The sequence below is a fragment of the Camelus ferus genome, chromosome 17 (genome assembly GCF_009834535.1).
Source record: "Camelus ferus isolate YT-003-E chromosome 17, BCGSAC_Cfer_1.0, whole genome shotgun sequence".
NCBI lineage: Eukaryota > Metazoa > Chordata > Mammalia > Artiodactyla > Camelidae > Camelus > Camelus ferus.
The window spans coordinates 12360703-12378292 of NC_045712.1; the positions used below are offsets into that span (position 1 = coordinate 12360703).

At 45.6% G+C, this 17590-nt stretch overlaps 1 protein-coding gene across 2 annotated transcripts in view; it reads left to right on the plus strand.

The window, feature by feature from the left end:
- Positions 1–17590, plus strand: part of LRIG1 (leucine rich repeats and immunoglobulin like domains 1) — a 111348-nt gene that overhangs the window by 18724 nt on the left and 75034 nt on the right. The gene's annotated exons all lie outside the window — the stretch shown is intronic.

Genomic DNA, 17590 nt, shown 5'->3' on the forward strand with positions numbered 1-17590 from the left:
TAGCATTTAGAGGAAGATTATTTCTGCATTTGTGTGATATCAAAATAGCTAGGTGGCATTTTCAGTCTGCAATTTTGAAAGCCTGCCAAGGCAGAAGGTGTTGCATTTTGTTTTTGTTTTTATCACAGATTTATTGAAATATAATTTAACTATCATAAAAATCATCCTTTTAAAAACTGCATGATTCAGGGTTTTTGGTATAGTCACAGAGTTGTACAGTCATCACTGCTAATTCCAGTGCATCTTTGTCCCCCAGGGACAAACCCTGTACCCATTAGCAGTCCCTCTCCACTCTTTTTTCCTCTCACCCCCTGGCAACATCTGCTTGCTGTCTCTATGGATTTGCCTCTTCTGGACATTTCATATAAATGGAGTCATGCAATTTATGGCCTTTTGTGTCTGCCTTCTATCGCTTAACACAATGTTTTCAGGGTCCCTTCCCTGCAGTAACATGTATCAGCCATTCTTTCCTTTTTGTGGCTGAATAATGTTCCCTTGTTCAGATACACCGCGTTGTGTTTATCCATGCATCAGTTGATGTACGTTGGGTTGCTGAGACTGCGTGGCTAACGTGAATAATGCTGCTGTGAACGTTGGTGTGCACGTTGCATTTCTCTTGGGTAGAAACCAAGGACTGAAACTGCTGGGTTGTATGCTTATTCTGTATTTAACTTTTTGAGGAACTGCTAGGCTGTTTTGTACGGAAGCTGCATGCCCCCTTTTGCACTTCCATCAGCAGTGTATGAAGGTTCCCATTTCTCCACAGCCTCACCAACACTTGTTACTGTCTGCCTTTTCATCACGGCCACCCTGGTAGGTCTGGAGCATGTCTTACTGTGATTTTGATTTGCATTTCCCTAGTGACTGGTGATGCTGAGCATCTTCTGATGTGCTCATTGGCCACTTGTATATCATCTTTGCAGAAATATTTATTCATTAACTTTGCCCAGTTGGGTCATTTGTCTCTTTATTGAGTTGTAAGCAGAGCACGCTTTAAAAAGGGATCATAAAATTTTGGATGAATTGAATTCCCCAGATAGAGGAGTTTCTGTCTTGCTTTTCTCAGGTGGGCAGAATTTTATTTTTAAGATTTTAAAGACTTTTAAGATCTTCAGCTAGAAATATAATGGGCACTACTTGCCTGGTTTATTTGGTTTACTTGTCCTTGTTTGTCATCCCAAGTGAAGGAGGAAACACAGCCGAAGAGAACAATCGTTGTTCTTGCAGTGAGTCCAGATTTCAGTCTCTGGGGAGCTTATCGCACGGTGTTCACCACTGGGAGACTGGGAGAATTCGCCCTCCTGTAACCTAAGGAAATTTGCTCTGCATATGCATTTATAGCCAGGTCTGACCATTTTCTGCGCACTTCCTCTGCTCCAGGGCAGGGCTGCCTTCTGCCGACAGAACTCTGCAGCTATAAATTAGGCAGAAATGCGGTCCTGAGGCTGTCCAAACGCAGGCCGGGTAATTGCTCTGGACAGGTTTACAATAGGGAGGTGTGAAGTGCTTGCTGGAGACCAGAAGCTTGGGGGGAGGGACACACATTGAACCTGGGCTGCTTCGGGGTGGTGGGCTGACACAGCTAGTTGAAAACTATGGCCCTGGGTGGCTTTTAATGGGAAAGGAAGCCAAGGCTTTGCAACGGTTTCCTTTCCAGCAAGAAACCAGAGGGAGAGTGGCTGGTGGGGTTACCCAGGGGGTCAGGACTGCAGCTCTGCCAGCATTTAGAACCTTGGACCTGGGTGTAGAGGACCCACTCTCTTGTCATTTGTTTTTAATTTCTTCCTCTCCCGCCCCCTTCAAGGTGAGCTGAGTGGGTAGAGTCGGGGAGCCTAGGTGCTGGTGTGGTGCTTGAGAGAAGGCAGGCAGGTACACCTGGGGAAGAGCATTGACAGCCCACCTGTGGTGATCCACTGATGGAAGTGGACGGGCCAGTGGGCTAATCTCCCTGAACAGTGAAATAATCATTACACAGTCGCCTTCTCTTAGTCCTCCAGGCAGCCATTAGGCATTTTCTAACTCTTCCCTTAAACTTGTAGTCTGGATTTGTGGAGACAGGGCCTGGGAACCTGCATTTTAATCAGTTCTGAGGGGCCTTGGCATCCGAGTCTTCAGTGTGGACTCGCTACCCGCAGACAGTGGGCTCTCTCAGGCCCAGCTTCACGTCCTTGTGGTCCATGTCCCTGTTGCCCTCCCTCCTGCCTCCATCTGAAGTTACTTGATACCAGGCTCTTTGTGAGCTCGGGCGATGCAGGACTGGGTCTTCCTTCGCCTCCGAGCCTCTTCCTCCCTCCCGGGCCTTCGCCTGTGCTCTCAGTCGCTGGGCCTTTTCTACGTGACTTGTATTGTCCTTCTGGTCTCAGGTTGAACCATTCCTCAGAGGGATCTCCCCGCACACCCGGGTGAGGGAGGCCACGGTCCCATTCCAGGGTGGCCTTTGGAATGTGTCTCTGGTCAGTGGCCTCGTGATTGCACACTCCTTGAAGTTAGAGACCACCTTAGCGAGGTGTGAACCCGTGTCCAGCACCATTCCTGGTACTTAGCAGGTGCTTAATAAACCTGTGCGTGTTCCTGAACTTCCAGACTGAATGTGGGTGACCACTGGCTTTTCTGCTGTGCAGAATTACCCCAGGCACAGGTTTCCCCATGTCCCTGAAGCCCCTCTGGAGGTGACCACACACTGGCTGTCCTCTGTGTCTGCCCTTTGGGCTTTACTGTCATTTTTGCCCTTTGGGAGTCAACTCGATGCCTCTTCAGGACCAGCTGCACCCCCTGAAATCACTGCTTATTAAAAACTAAAATGAAGTACAGACCCAGCTTTGTTTCTTTCCAACTCTATGGTAGCAACTTCCAGAAAGCACTTTCAAAGGCGGGATGTAAAAGGTGTGGAGATGGTGGGGTGATAGGCTCTTGCTTGAGACTCGTGGTTAATGTGTAACCTCCTTAACGTGTGGCCTTGCAGCCTGTCATGTACATAAACCCAGGCGGTGGATCCTGGGTTTGTAGGAAGTTCATGGCTTTGCAGATAACACAGATCCCTAAGGTTTAATTTCGCTTTCCCTAGAAAAGCAACCACCACTACCCCTACCCACTGGTGACCTGTCCTATCCCCTAACAGGCTAGAGACGCTCACACCGGGGCTGGAAGAGGCTGCCTAGGTTCCCCTTTTCCCCATTCTCAACATACATACCCACAATTTTAGAGGGTAAAGTTAAGTGAGATCAGGAAAGAGTGGGGAGGAGTAAGGTGTGAGCAGAGAGTGAACTGGGCCCTCCTTTCTGGGGGGGGTGACAGTCTGGTTTGAGATCCTCTGGCATGAGTGCTGTCCCGCCGACCCTCCTGCGTCCTTGTGCACTAGCGTTTGGGAAATTGTCCACCTGGAGGGGCCAGGTTAGAAACAAGAGAGCTTGGTTGCATTCGAGTCTTACCAGCAAACCAGGATCAACTCATCCTGGATTTTCGCCTTCCTAGAATTGTATAACTTTTCCACCTGAGAGAGAAATAATGGCTGTGCTTTTGAATGACACGTGAGCCCAGGGGCTAAGCGACCCTGGGTAGTGGTGTATCTGTCTTCACACATCACCTTTTGAAGTGCGACCTGCCCCTCATGGCAGCAGAAGCCATCAGTTAAATAAACCAGCTGTTAAGTAAGAGCAGGACCAGGAGTGTTTGAACAAACCACCTTTAAATTTTCTGATCCTTGATGAATGTCGGTTGGTTTGTGAATTATTAACCTCAGTGTGCCTGAGGAAATACTGGCCTCTTAAGTGTCCTGTATGTTTTTATGTAAAAATAAAACTGCCCCTGCCCTCAGCTGCTACTCTTTCAGCTCAGTGCTTGCCCGCTTTCCCTCAGCAGGCATGTTTCCAGCAGACGTGGGGGTGTGGGCCCCTCACAGACCACACGTGCGCCATAGCCCGTAGCTCATCCCTTGCTATTGCAATTTTGCTCAGGAAGGAACTCAAGTGAGTTGCAGCCCGTTAGCGGATGTAAGTCTGATGGCCCTCCTTGGGCTGCACGTTGTGTTCAGAATCCTTGTGAGGAGTCTGGGAGGGGCACCCACCTAGTTGGGAAGCGCTTTGTGCATGGGGTCTGAAAAGTAGATTTAGTGAATCAGAGGAAGCTGGCTTCAGAAGTCTTTTCAGTGTCACTCCCCAGCAGCTTTGCAAGAAGACTTGAAGGCAGTTTCTTAATTTGTCACTGGCAGGAGAGCCATCTTTCTCTAGTATGTTGATTTTTTTTTAGCATGAAAACCTGGAGTCAGCCTACCCCACGAGGCCATCGCAGTGACTCTCCTTGGGAGAAGCCAACACAGCTGACGGAGGGGCTCCAGTTCAGCGTCCTTTGCAGAAAGAGGGTTTCAGGTCTTGGAGTGGCAGGAAGAAGCTTGGAGGAATCCGGTTGTGCATCTGCTTTCCACAATGCAGAGCTATTTTCAGAGGTCCCAAGGGCCTCCTACCATTGATATTAAGGGGCTAGTTATCTCTTTGGACTTCGACCTGGAAAGAGGGGTTGTGTATGGGCCTTTATTTGGGGGGCATGGGGAGGCCAAGGGAGGAAGACCGCATAAAGGGTGAGAAGGAGAAGTCTGGGAGAATCAGAGCTGACCTAACAGGGCTGTGGAAGTCACACAGGGCTTGCTTTGAGCTTCCCATACCTTTGGCGCTTGGCTGCAGGATGAAACCGTGCCGTGCGAGTAAGTCACACCTGGAAATGCCTGGGCGTGGTTCTAGGGGTTCAGTTACTTTCCTGCGAGGCCTGAGCTTTGTTCATTTCCAGGGCAGAAGACAGTCCTGCCGCGGGGAAGGGGCAAGGCAGGCGCTTTGTCTCACTTCCCCGTCTCTTTATTGTCCTCAGGGGCAAGGCCATTTGATATCGGCAGTTCTGAAATACATTGAACGCTTTCTTCTTCAAGCTCCCGGGATCATTGCTGACCTGGACCGTGGGCCCTGCCACCCGCCTCCTCTACGGCAGTGGAAGGAAAGAAATTCAAGCCGTAAATGAGTCTCTGTTTGGGGGTTTTGTAGTGGCAAACGACGTGAATGAGTAAATGGAAAAAGTGCCCGGTTTATACCACGGTGAATACCTCGGCCTTAGATAAATATTGACACCAGCAGGGTGGCAGGCCTACCATTTGTCTCATGCCCCTGGGAAGAAAAGATCTTTTCTGAGGCACTTGTGACCTTCCAAACCACCCTGACGAGTTTGTGCAGGTGCTTTGTGCAAGAGCGCTTTGGGTTTGAGAGAGTGGGTGGCTTTCTCTCTGGGCTTGTGCAAGCCTGAGCCTCCCCACACCCGGACCGGCTCGGGCTTAGCGGTCGTGGCCGAGTCTGCTGCAGGTGAAGGTAGTGGCCAGCGGAGTTTTGCAGGGTCATGGCTCGTGTGGCCATGCGGACCCAACCCGAGATTGGAGCTCCTTTTATTTGCTTTTGACTGTCTTTCAGTGTGGGTGAGTGAGGAACCAGTGGCGGGGGGAGTCTTAGCTGGAGGACAGGAGGGGTCTGAATGCACTACCCTTTATCATGCAAACTCGGCCACACTCCAAACTGTACTTTGTCTGATTCCCTATCTCTCCATGTGTGGAACCGAACTGGCCTCTAACTGAAGAGGGTTTTGGATGCCAGTTCTGTTAGTGTGAGGTCTGCAGGAGCAAGTCAGTGTCACCCCCACCCCCCACCAGAGTGAGGGAGTCAATGGACCAGGGCAAGCAGAGCAGAGACTGGGACTAGTTTGGATTTGATTATGTCATCTTTAAGAAGGAGGGATGGTGGAAGCTGGGGTGTAGTATGTTCAACAGATAACAAGTGTTAGGCAAAGAAGGGCTAGCTGTTCATAGAGCAGCTGCCTCTGTGTGGCTGATGTCATGGATGTCTGGGTTTGGTAAGACTGTGGGCTTTGATTTCCTGCTGGGGTGGAAATTGAGTGGCTTTTGTCTCTCCCGCGCACTCAGAGAGGATGTGGACTAACTAGGAGTCCACGTGGTGTTTCTGCAGTCTCTCCAGGTTGTAACTGGGACTCTCAAGGGTGTTACTTATGAATGACTTCTGGTAGAGCTTTTAATTGCCTTTGCTGGAGACCTGCTTTAAAAAGGGACTCACATCCCCATCGATACCAGTGGTCATTATTTGGTTGAGATATAGTTTAGCAGAATTTACCCCTAGGATCCAACCTTTAAGGCACATCTTTGGGAGTAAATGACGTGGAACTACAGACGATAAAGAGGCAGGGAGGAGATGGGGAGGGCGTGACTGTGAGGATGGTCTAAGGATGCCCTGGGCCTCCATGAGTGGAGATGGACCATGTGGAAGAGGGGAAGCACTTTTTTTTAGAAGCCTTGAAAAATGATTTTTTTTTTTTTTTTTTTTAGCTGCAACAGCTTTTGCAGCTCCATGATTTTCACAGCCAGTTTTCCATTTGACACAGTACAAGCTGAGGCTGTCCAGGGTGGAGATCACAGGGATCATCTGATTCTTTGTGTTTGTAATTTTGGTGAAGAAGATGCTCCGTGTTGCAACAGCAGAAAGCACTCTGTATCAGAGTTGTGCTGAAATACTGTGTGGCTGTCACACCTTGACATACTTAGTATCTATTCAGCTGTTTCAACAACCAGAGCCAGAGGAATCACCACGGCCCCAGGACAATGATGTACAGGGGCTTTTAATTTTACGGTGACGTCTGAGCATCGTGGAAAGAAAAACTTTGCCTTTTGTCTTCAGCCAGGTATTTCATGACACACATAAACTTTAAAAAGCCCAATGGAAAAATTGACAGAACGAGATCCCAAGTCGATAAGCTTGCTAATAAAGTCAGCGCCTTCACTGTTAGCCAGGAGGCTGACCTTTCCAAACTGCATTTTCTTTAAAATCTGTAGCTCAAGACGCTCGCGTGCCTTCCTGTAATACAGCGGATGTGTTCTTGAAAAGTTGTGGGTAAATTCAGTTTTTGAATTTGGCTGACTTCATTCCAGAAATCTGTTCTCTGTATTTGAGTGGTCTTAATTTTTTAAGTCTGGAGGTAGCTGGGAAAGGAGGGGAGGATAAACCTGGAAGATATTATTTGACTGTTTGAAAACTAGAGGAGGATATAGAAAACCCAGAAGAGAATGTTTGATAATATTTGCAGGAACTTGGCGCTGAATCCTTTGGTAATGCAAAGTATCATGGTAAATGCAAGTAAACTTGGATTTTTATGTTCACTTTGTAGATTGTGGACGCTTGGGCTTTGCATGGGTACAAAAAGATGCCTGAGACATTAGTGAGTCCTGGGTGTGATTTCAGTTGGAAAAATAAAAGATGCGTGTATGTTCCAGTGGAAACTGAGAGGGGTCTCCAGAGCACACCCCTGGGAACTTCTGGCTGTCCAGAAGGGTTTTTCCGTATGAGCAGCTCTATTCTGGGAAGGTAGTTATGCCTACTTATGTCATTTGTCCCTTACATTTTTTTGTGTGTGGGTGAGAGAGGAAAGAGATGCTTATAACACTAAGGGAAACTGTTTTCTGTATAGATATATTTTCTTAAAAAAATTTTTTTTGTTTTCTTCTTCCTCCCCTTGAAGGGGGGAGACAAACAGGCAACTTACTGTATATTGCCACTTTGTAACCCGAAAGTATACTTGCCTAAAATCACCCTTCTAAATACTTGTTTCAACAATATCGTTAGACTCTGATCATCACACGTCCAGAGTTTAATTTTCATCTTTTGGTATATGTTTCTGTAACGTGAGGCTTGTGTACAACTATGTTTCCTTGACTGGATTATGTTAGAGTGTGAATTTTCAGAAAAGAGGGTTAAAAAAAAGCCGCCAAATGAATGCCTTGATCCTTTCCTGGTGCTAGGAAACATCTAGACAAGAGTGTTTAGAATGGTGTGCGATGACTCAGATGGAGGGAGGTTTTTTGTTTGTTTTTAATATTTCAATGTGTGTCTCTTGTACTCAGGAGAAGTAATCCGTTATTGGAGGTTTCATTTCTGAAGAGTCTCGAGGCACTGGTATAGAATTTCTTTATTCTTTTATCCCAGTGAAATCCTCCGTTGTACCTTCTGCCAGCAGGACAGGCTTGGAATTTGGCCACCCTGTTCTTAAGACCAGGAAGGTTTTGTTTTGTTTTGTTTTGTTTTGTTTTTACGGGGGCTGCGTTAAAGTAGTTATCTTCCTCTCTGATAGTGCCATTCCTCTCAGGGCCCTCAGGTGCGGGCGCGAAGTATGTGAAATCACTTAGCGTTCAGTGGAGAAGCGTTTCAGTGTGTCGGAAAAGGAAATCGACCACAGTATCCCTTGTGGCTGGTGGTCATGCCAGTGCTTCACAGTTACATTCTGTTGGGTGACACATTCAGTCAAAGAACTGTTCCTAACGTGTTACTAGTTTGCATTTTGCATAGGCCCACCCAAAGTTAATTTCAAAGCCCTATCACTCTTTTATTTTATTGTTTGTTTGGCAGGGGAAGGTAATTAGGTTTGTTTATTTATTTTTAGAGGAGGTACTGGGGATTGAACCCAGGACCTTGTGCATGCTAAGCATGCGCTATACTGCTAGAGCTATACCCCCCACCCCCATTTTAGTAAACACCCTGTGGTGTGCAGTGGTTGGTTCCACAGGAAGTGAATCTCCTGAAAGTGGACATTCGTCGGGGCACAGGGGTACAAGTGGAGGTGTTAGGACAGGAAAAAGTCACCTGGGCGCAGGGGAGCACTGGTGGGTGTTACAGAGCACTTGGCAAACCAAGGATTCCAGAGTTATCCACCAGATTAATGTGTCTCTCACTTCCTGTCCTTTTGGCCCGACTTGTAACGACTTCAGAAACAAGAGCCTCCGTTTCCTGCCTCAGTAGAGCATGGTTTTCACTTAGGAAAATCCTCCTCCATTTTTTAACTGAAGGAACTCCAGTCGCTGAGTGTGTCGCCAGAGGGGGCGTCCTTTGGGCATGTCTGTCCCTTTGAGGTCACCATCAATGAGTCCTCTGCTCTCACCGGAGGGCCTGGTGCCTTAGGACATCACAGTTGGTGGGGGTTGTGGGAGCGCCTGGCTCTGAGGCCCCAACCACCCTCTTTTCTGCAGGATGGCCGGGCTTCCAGGAGGTGAACTTTTAAGTTGTGTGTGCAGTGGTGCCCAGATGCAAGGGTCCTCTTGGGATGGGGAGGGCTGAGTTTGGCAAGTCCTATAGAGCCTCAGGACTGTCTGGAAGGGTCAATTTGTGGTCCCTCTCCAGAGATGATAGGTTGGAGAGCAGGTGAGGAGACTCCTGACCTCCTGCCCGACTTCCCCCCCAGCACTCCCCATTCCCAAGTCTCTGCAAAGATGCTTCTCTGATAGCAAAGCCAAAGGTGGCTGCAGGTACATCTTCTCTGCTGGGGTGCTCACGGGTGGCGGGCTCTTTGTGGCAAGTTTGTGGTAAGGTCCACCTGGGGCTGGCAGCTCTGCTTTGCCCAAATTGCCCATGTTTGCAGGGTCCCCACCAGCCTGCAGAGCTGCTGGAGTGCCTCCTAGTGAAGTGAACAAATCTGTGAGGGTCAGGGATGCACGTACCGTATTTCATGAGTGACTATTACAGGAAATTTGTTGGCTTCCCTGCAGGACATCCCCCACAATCGATCAAGCGTGATATAGCTTAAATAAGAAAATCATATCATGTCCAAGTACTTTGTCTCTTTTCAGCCAAACTAAGGTTTGGGCAGGAAAAACAGGTCCTCAGATCTCCTGTTGTAAGCGCTGTTGGTAGAAAGCAAATGCTGATGGCTCTCAGCAGGGGTGGGCCTCCAGAGCGTTTTAGTCAAAACTTGAAGTAGATGAACGAGGAGATACTCTGTTCCTGTGGAAATCAACTTTAGTGACCCTGTAGATGAACGTTCGTGAGGGACCTGGCATGGGATTTGTTAAGGTTTGTATAACCCTTGACTTAACTGCTGGCTGGGTTGTGGATCTGACAACGTGGGGCCTCTTCTTGACTTTGCCCTACAACTGTTTGTGTCTTGCCTCCTCTCATTTGTAGGAGGTCCTGACTTTTCTGCTTTTTAAATTTTTGTTTTGCTTTGTTTCATGCCCTCCCTGCCTTATTTCACTTTCCTGGCCTTATTTCCTGATACTTGTCCTCGAAAACCATGCTGTTCTTCTACTGTTCTCCCAGGTTTAGGTAAGCTCTTGCGTTTTCTGATAAACCTTTCTCATGACACCCCAGTGGTACCTGTACCAGGATGACAAACTCAGATGCTTGGAGGGCCAGGGAGATACTACACATGAGTCAGGAGATCCTGGGTGAGACAGTAGGTGCGGTGAGATCTGTCCATGGTCAGCTGGGGTACTTGCTAAATAAATGTAGCTGATTGTGCTGTCAGGATTCGAGCCTGGTGATGACAGGCATACCCTGTTTTTATTGTACTTTGCTTTTTATTGCCCTTTTTTTTTTTTTTTAAACAAATTGAAGGTTTGAGGCAACTCTGTGTCGAGCAAGTTTCTGTTGGGGCCATTTTTCCAACAGTGTTAATGTTTGTTATTAAGGTATGTAAAAAAAATTATTTTTTAGACATGGTGCTATTGCTCACTTAATGGATTACAATTATAGTGTAAAGACATAATTTCATATGCGCTGGGAAACCCGAAAATTCGTGTGGCTTACTTTATTGTGACATTTATTTTATTGCAGTGGTCTGGAACTGAACCCGCAGTATCTCTGAGGCATGCCTGTATTTTCAAGAGAAACTGAAACTTTTTTTTTTTCCTAAAAACGTTTGCAAGTCCTGGTTTACCATTCATGAGACGCTTGCCATGCTGGAGCTTATGGCTGGAATTATTTGGTCCAGAGTCTTATCTGACCCAGTAGGTTGTAAACTCTTTGAGGTCAAGGACTAGATCTTAACCCAATTTGTATCAGAATTTAGCACAGTGCAGTATACACTGTAGACAAACACTCAATAAATATTTGTCAAATTTGACATCTGTTGGGTGCTAGAGGACAAAAGACTAGTAAACCATCATTCAAATTAACCCCAGACCTGGGTGAGCTGTGTGAGCAATTAAGGCAGAGAAGCACACTGAAGACGCGATGGGATTACAGAGGTGTGCGTGGCCGATTTCTCCCAGATAGTGTCTTAGGCGTTAGAATTCAGAGACCCACACTGATTTCTAAAGCTGATTTTAAGGAGTGACTGACTCTAGGAGTTTTTATAACGTTCAGTGCATATTATCTCTTTTTTTTTTTTTTTTTTTTTGGAATGGCAACATGTTTATTACTTGGCTGTACTTAATATAAGCAACAGTTCATAACAAAAAAAATCCAGCTCGTAACAAAATAGACACCATTGTTTGGTTGACTTGTCTTTTTAAAACATTCATTATTTTTTATTTTTGTTTTTAAGTTTCTCCCCAAAAAAAGCTAAGTTGGTTTAACATTTGCTTGTTAAACTACTATGTCTTATCTCTTCTTTTGAGTTGTTTGTAAGCCTCATTTGCATAGAGACTTATCTATGTAACATTTTCAAAAATTGGAATAACTGTGACTCATTTCTGATTTTCTCCAGTGTGACTGACCACAGGCTTACAAGGTGAGCTGTTTGGATCAAGCTGAGATAAGAGTGGTTTTACATTTGATTGTCTATGGAATGTGTTTCTTTTTCAGGCTTCAGTTTAGGGAATATGTGGTGGATCGGCTTCCCGAGGAAAGACAGCAGCAAGTCCAGAATCACCTTCTGAGTGGGAACTCATGGGTGGGGATGTCAGAGGAATGAGTCCAGTTTAAGATACAGTTTTTATCATTCTGAATATACACGTTTAATGTGTATTATCAGGCTGTTCAGTTGTGGCTTTTGGTTAATGAGGGGAAAGCATCACAGTAGGAAAAAAACAAAGATAAAGACACTTGATATTCTTGATTTAAAAGCAATCTCTTCTCATAAAACCTTCTAACGTAGGCCCAGGGAACGCAGTGTGGTGATTTTATTGGAACTTGATGTGTACAGCACATAATTCCTCAGAAGGTAAAAATGCAGCTGAAACGGCCTTAGAAGCTTAAGGGATTAACTAACTTGAACAAGTTGCATGTTCTTCCTCACTCGCACCCCTTGAAATCTGAAAGGACTGAGTGTTTTTTTTTCCACTTAGTCGTAAACAGGTGACTCCCTTTTTAATGGGTGGCCGACAGCACAGCTCATGAGGCTCAGGAGAGATGCCCAGCTGGAGCTCACAGCTTCCCGAGAGAAAAGAGGTTCCTAGGCTGGTCCCAGGCACTGCAACTGTGCTTCACACTTTCCTTCCCGACCGTATTCTTCATGGGAGCAAACATCTGAGAGCTTAAAATATGCAAAGTCCCGTGACGTTCAGGAGTCCACACAGGGTTGAGTAGTGGAAGGAGAGACTGGCCTGAAAACCAAACTGAGTGGGAAAACCTCATTCCCTAGGGAATGCCTGTCACAGATTTGGGACCATTCACGATGCGTTATTATTCTTATTAGCGCTGAAAAATACAGCCCTGCTTTACGCCGCCCTTCCCAGTGAGAGATTTTGCCCACATCGTCAGTGGTCTAGGAGCAGGGCCTATTTTTGAGGATTAAGTGCTAATTATGTTGTCCGCTGATGTTGGGGTTATTTCCTCACCACAGCTTACTCAAAAGTAAACGGAACTTTTTATCCCTCAACCTCCAAGGAGTCAAAGAATTATTGTTTGCCAGCTTTGAATAGCATTTGCCAAGTTTGTAATATGTGGTCCTGGTTGTAATCCAGGAAGATGCTGGTCAGATTATGTAAATACTGATTAAGCCTATAGAATTACATTCAGAGGGTTTTTTTTTTTTTAAGAGCATCTTCCTAGTGGGTTGAGTTTTCCAAGGCCCTTTCCTCTCTTGGGGTTGGTAAAGAACTTTGTGTGCCTGAAGGTTGAGGACTGATATCCCTGCACCCCCCCATGTTTCTAACAAAGCTGTTGAATTATTGGGAAAATCAAATTTATTTTTAAAGTTTCACTTTAAATGTTTGTTGATTTCCTCGTGATTTTAGAGACAACATAGCTTAATAGCAATTTCAGGGATGATGGAAATGTTCCCTCCTTGCATCTTGCAGTCAGTACGGTAGCTGAGTGTCCAATCTGTGGCTGTTGGACACTTGGAAACTGCCTAGTGCCACTGAGACTCTGAGTTCTTAATTTTATATAATCTTAATTAGTTTGAGTATAAATATCGTAGCCATGGGGCTAGTGGCTACCAAACTGGAGAGCACAGGTTTACAAAATAGTGGGGGGTTTCTCAGCTCTTTAAAGACTTAGCTCTTCTGAGTCTGTGGAGTTGAGGTGTGGGGGTTCTTGCCAGGAAGAGGGCTCAGAGAGGATGTTGTGCACCGTTGAACCGTTTGCTTTTCAGATGAAGCAAAAACCTGAGCTGGTCTCTGCAAAGGTGCCTCTTGTGTGTTCGGCAAATGGTGGGCCGGACAGTCATCTTTCAGCAGATTAGCAGAAAGAATATCTACGGCCAGGCTCCATTGTTTGCAGATATGCGCACCCTTTGTGCAGGAACAAGGGGAATTTGTGTTATGACAATGGCTGACAGACTGTTTCATGAAAGCTGCAATTGGCAGTAACTAAATTCCCTGAGGTTTCTCCCCTCTGCGCTTCGCTCCTGAAAGGTGCAGAAATGCTTTTGACAGCATCTGTCCTGCTGACAGATGAATTGTTTTGACAGGAGAATCTGAAACCTTCCACCAAAGGCACATTCAGATGTCGGGCCTGGTGCGGGGCGATCGTGTCTGTAGGAATAAGTGAGATGCTTTAGGCTTGTGTGCGTGTCAGCTGCTACCTGGAGGAAAGGCCTCGTTCAGGGTTTCTCACTGATTAACTCTTGCGGTGCTCTTCAGACCTGACATGAGAGTTCGTACCCCTCTCTGCACAGTCCTTGGGCCGAGTAAATGGATTTCCTTAATCGTTGAGAAATGAATGTTGTCAGGAAGCATAGCAGTCAATGGGTTAAAAAAAAGCAACAACTTTATTTTTATATTATAGCAGGAAAAGAAACGGTGTTCATAGCGGCAGGATTCACAAGAACCAAAAGATGGAAACATCCCAGAGATCCATCAGCTGTTAAAGTGGGAAATTCATATATATATATATAATATATATAAATCTCCAGATAACAGAATAATGGAATATCATTCAGCTACAAAGAGGAACAGGAAATACTGACACAGGCTACAACATGGATGAACCTTAAGGACATTCTGCTTAGTGAAATTAACAGACACAGAAGGCCAGATACTCTATGGCTGCACTGATGCAAAGTACCTGGCATGGTCAAATTCACGCAGACACCAAGTAGAATGCAGGTGGCCAGGCCTAGGGGGAGAGCAGAGTGGGAAGTTAGTATTTAGTGGGTATAGAGTTTCAGTTGGAAAAGATGCACAAGTTCTAGGCGGGGATGGATGGTGGTGATGGTTGCACAACGAAAATATATTTAATGCCCCTGAACCATACACTTAAAAACGGTTAAGATGGGACATTTTATGTTGCGTATATTTACCACCATAAGAAATAAGCATGCTGGGAGTTTGTCTCCCAGAAATGAGCAAATAAGAAGATGTCTGAGGATTTTACTCCGGGTTGTATTTATTTGTCAGGGAGACTAAATATTTCCCCCATTTCTTGATAAAGTGGTTGACGATTAGTACCTTATACCGGAATTCAGGACTGGTTTATTTCTCAGGCTTAGACACGAGGCCGCACTGCGCTCAGAAGCAGAGCTGTTCCAAGGACTGGAGCTTCAGCGCTGTCTTCTGTCTGTTGCTCCTAGGCGCTCTGAGAGTCAGGAGAATTACTCTTCAGAGCCAGTCCGCCGACACTTCCGTTTGTTGATCCATGGCTTCTCTAGTTCACTGAAAGTCGAAAGGTCCCTGCATCCAGGTGGACCCAGTGAGAGCTGAAATTTCCACTTGCTGGTATCTCAGTGTGAAGTCCTGATGCCATCTGGCTTCTTGATGAAAGGAGCTTATGGAAGCCCCCTTTCTCAAGCCACCTAATCCAAAAGCAGAATTTGTGTGTTTTTTAGTTCTTTTTTCTTTTTTTAGCTTTCTTCTTCTTTTTTTTTCTTAATGGAGTTTCTGGGGAATTGAACCCAGGACCTCATGCTTGCTAAGCATGCACTCGACCACTGAGCTATTACCTACCCTCCATACAACACTTTTGAAATGTAACTGTATTTTGTCTGTTTTTTCAGGGAAAGATGGACCAAGGGGTGTTGTGATTTAGGGTGGTTTTATTCTCATACTGAGTTGCTGAAGGATATGGCCCCTTGTGGGGTGGGAATTAAGGGCTGTGGTTTCATTTCAGATTGTTCCAAAATGGAGCCACTGGTCACTAATGGAGACCTGGAGCCTGTGAGCCCCAGCTTCAGCCCTGGTCACGTATAACAAGCCAGAAGCAAGTCATTCATTTTGAACCTAGATTGGAGATTGAAAAATGGTCGTCCTCAGGCTAAATGTGGTCTGCAGATATTTATGATATATATATGTGTGTGTATATATATATATATATCATATATAGTATACCTATATGTGTTTATAGATTTATATGTTTATGTTTATTTTTAAAATATGGAAAAGATTGCATATAAAAGTTCAGAGATTGAGCTTCTCTTGAAAATGGAGGGGACTGGCCTGTGTCACCCTTGTTTCTGGAGACAGGAGCAAATGCACTTTTCAGGTCAGTGGATGGGCATGGCTGTGTTGGCCTCATTCCCTACCTGGAAGGTGACCACTGCATTACTTGCTTACCCTTCCAGGCTCTTGCTTTTGTGGTTTCTGTGTCTTTCTCTTTAATGCCTCCTTCAGCTCAGCAACTCGCACTACCTATGATGGTATAAATGTCACAGTCATTATAAACTGTGTCCATAGACCCAGAGGCATCCCCCTTTGTCATGCTAGTATGCTCACCGTAAAAGAAAATTTCAATCTGTCCAGTCCTTTTTGTGATGGGAAAGAATTCTCTCCATCTGTGGATTTCCCGTTCCAAGTCTAACCTGTTGATTTTTGTGTCTCCCGTTGTAAATACCTCCAAGAACAGACAAGCTCACACTTGACTTGAATAGGTAGTTTAAAAATTACCACCTTCAATTTTTACGGTAACATAATCCTTGGACAAATTGCTTTTAATTCAGGCTGCGCCCTGAGCACAGATGTACCATTAATTTCAAGGGTAGTTTGACTTTTATTTAGATGAATGTCTTGAGTTGACAGTGAAATGGCTCTCAGCTCTGGGTTAGTATTGATTGGAATGTCTCTGGAGAAAGGTTAAAAGATAGTTGCCACTTAATGTGTTGCTGGGCCCCTTAGGAGACAGACTTTAGACTCACGATTCGTATCGCTTATTAATTGGCAGTAACGGCAATGGAATTAACATCTGAGATGAAGAATGTTAGCCAACCCCTTCGGCATAGACAAGACTGGGTGTATTTTGCTGGCAGGGCGTGAACACAGTACACAGTAAGAGGGCAGGGCCCCTGGGGACCACATCTGTGGCTTCTGTTCCTGATTGATTAACCTGGTCTGGGTTGAGGGGTGTGATCCGAGAAGCTCAGCTGATCAAACATAGACCACTTTGCCCCTTGTCTACCTGTGAGGGAGGAGTCTGGGATGAAGAGGAGAGAGATGTGGTTCTGAGTAATTGTGATGGCAGCTGTCATCTTGAGAAGCCTGCTGGCCTGTGAGGCTTTCACTGCGTTTGGGTAACACCAGCATAATTTTCCGTGTTTATGGCTTCTCTCCTATATGATTATCCCTTGAAATAAGTACTCATTGATGGTGGAAATGCCTCTTTCATTATAGCCTTATGATTAGACTCTACAGTGCTCACTAAACAGTCTAAACAGTCCTTTCAACTTTGACTATACATCTGAGTGATTTTTTAATCTTAAATTCTTGTTTAGACCAGGGTTTCTCAACCTCTGCATACTACTGTTGACACTTAGGGCTGGGAAGTCGTCTGCTGTTCAGGGCCGTCCTGTGCATTGTGGGACGTTGAGCAGGATCCTTGTCCTCCACCCACCTGAGGCCAGGAGCAACCCCCTCCTGCTTCCCCTGCAGTTATGACAACCAGAAATGTCTCCGCACTTTGCCAAATGTCATCCCTGGTTGAGGACCATTGATTTTTAGACAGTGAAGGGTCAGTCCCCTGCTCCTCTTTTCCTTTACTACTGCTTGATATTGTTGGATGCCTTGGTAAGCATTGATTTTAAAAATGCCATTTAGAATAGCCTTGGACTCAGTATAGTCCAGGGCCCTGGGACCAGCCCACTCTAATACAGTGTAGGAGTCCTGGCTTCCCTTAGAATGTCTTTAAAAATTATCAGGTGGCCAAATGGTATTGATGAGAATCCATTTAGATTTAGCCTCAAGTGATTTCCTGTTTTCACAGTGGCTTGTTGATGGATCCAAGTGAAGATGAGGTCTATCTGTAAGTCTCAGTTCTTAGTAAGATTACAGAAAGTAGAGCATGAGATAGGGGCGATTATGAGGGAGAAGGATGGGGTTTTTCCAGGGAGACAGGCAGACGATTCCTGAATTTGGGGTATAATGCCGAATGTTGCTTCAATTGTTTTCTCTTGTGTTTTGCTCTCCTTTTACCAG